We start from the raw sequence: 1741 nt of genomic DNA, 5'->3' as shown, positions 1-1741 counted from the left end.
AACTCTTTGCCTACCCCTATGTCCTCAAGAGTTCCACCTACTTTCTCTTCCAGGAGATTTAGTGTCTCTGCTTTCATGTTTAGATCTTTAATCCATTTTGACCAGATTTTAATTTCTTACCATTTGTTTAGATCTTTCTGTTTTCGTATTGTCTAATCTATGCTTTTTGAGGCTTGACTAAACTCCCTGCTCTGATGTGATCATTCCCAAGAATCCAGTACACCCAGGAGTCAGTAACACCTGTACTACAGTGTATTCCTATATACTTAATTTCTTCATCTTTGTCTTCTCTTCCTAAACCACCTGCAGTGTACTTTAAGACAGGGGATACACAGTTCAACGCATTCACGCGTTTCATTATATCAGAAAGGAATGTCAGGGTGGTTCAAAGGCTAGAGTGTACTATTAAGTTCTAACTTGTAAATTTTAAATCTTTGTCACTTTCCTTTCATTTTCTAATAACTGCAAGACAGGTTGAAACTGAATGGTATCTATGGTTGGCTTCATGAAGTTTAGGGAAATAGGCTTATTAGTGTAACTTTGGAGGAAAGTTCCATTTTATACATCATAAGACATGATTTTTACCATCTTTCAGAACCAACATTAAAGTCTTTTAGCATCCACTAAGGTGCAATGCCACAGTGTGTGAAAATCCAGAAATTTCTCCAATTGCTTATAAATGCAGTCACAGTCTGATCTTTTCCCCATACGGGGCTGTAAAAGGCCCCTCCCTGGGACTTGAAGCCAGGCATTGTGCTTCCTTCTGCTTTGTGTTTTCTATAAATGATAATTAAGAAAAGAAAGAAGGGGCGGAAAGTTGAACCCAATGCTCTTTAATAGCAGATCATATTCTTTCTGCTTAGAGTGACACTTATGGCATATGTTTGCCACCTCATTGTTTTCTGTATGACTTAGGGGAAAAGAGCCAAATTAGTATAAATCTTTAGTGACTAAAAGAATTGAATAGACTTATTTAAAATGTCAATCCAGCTAAGCAGTCATTACTTGGGGCAAATGATAATAGTTATTCAGTCATATTTATATCACATTTAAGGCCTGTTGAAAGCTGTTTTATACTTCTTTTTCTTTGAAACGATAAAAAGCAAAACAGCAATCCTAAACAGTTTTCTTGCCCTTGTTTCAAATTCTAAGAAAACATATAAATAGGCTGCAACCTTGCACCTGTAAGGCTCATCCATCCAGCCACCTAATCACAGCCCTGTTAAAATGTGTCCTTAATATTTCATCGTTTCATTCATTGTAGGATGTTTTTGCATTCAGTATGAAATAAACAAGTGCTTTTGGGAAAAGTCCCATGGATCCCGAAAAAAACTGCGCCTGATATGTTTGTGGTCCAAGAATGCCCAGACCTTCACAGGCATGAACAGTCGGATGCTTTCATCCGAAGAAGATTCACCACACAGGCAAGAATATCATACATGAGTTCTTCCATTTCCATTCGCCAGCTAAAGAAAGGAACAGTAAGCAATAGCAGAATCTATATCGGGGAACTACAGATAGTGTGTAGAAAAGTCTATCATCCACAGCTGTTTAATACAGTAAACATTTTATTAAGTAAACTGGGAAGTACAAGAGTCGCAGTATAAAGTTGGAAAATAGCTTCAGGACTTCTGGTTCTAGATAGCAGATGGAACTCTTGTGTTTACTTCCTTTTCTTACACTCAGTCAAATCACAGTAAAGCTAAACTGGGAAGCCAGTCCACTACACAGTGTAACACAC

This window comes from Octodon degus, unplaced genomic scaffold (genome assembly GCF_000260255.1).
Source record: "Octodon degus isolate 3935 unplaced genomic scaffold, OctDeg1.0 scaffold00181, whole genome shotgun sequence".
NCBI classification, from domain to species: Eukaryota; Metazoa; Chordata; class Mammalia; order Rodentia; family Octodontidae; genus Octodon; species Octodon degus.
The sequence above is the reverse complement of the archived record's forward strand: the minus strand, read 5'-3'. Positions refer to the sequence as shown.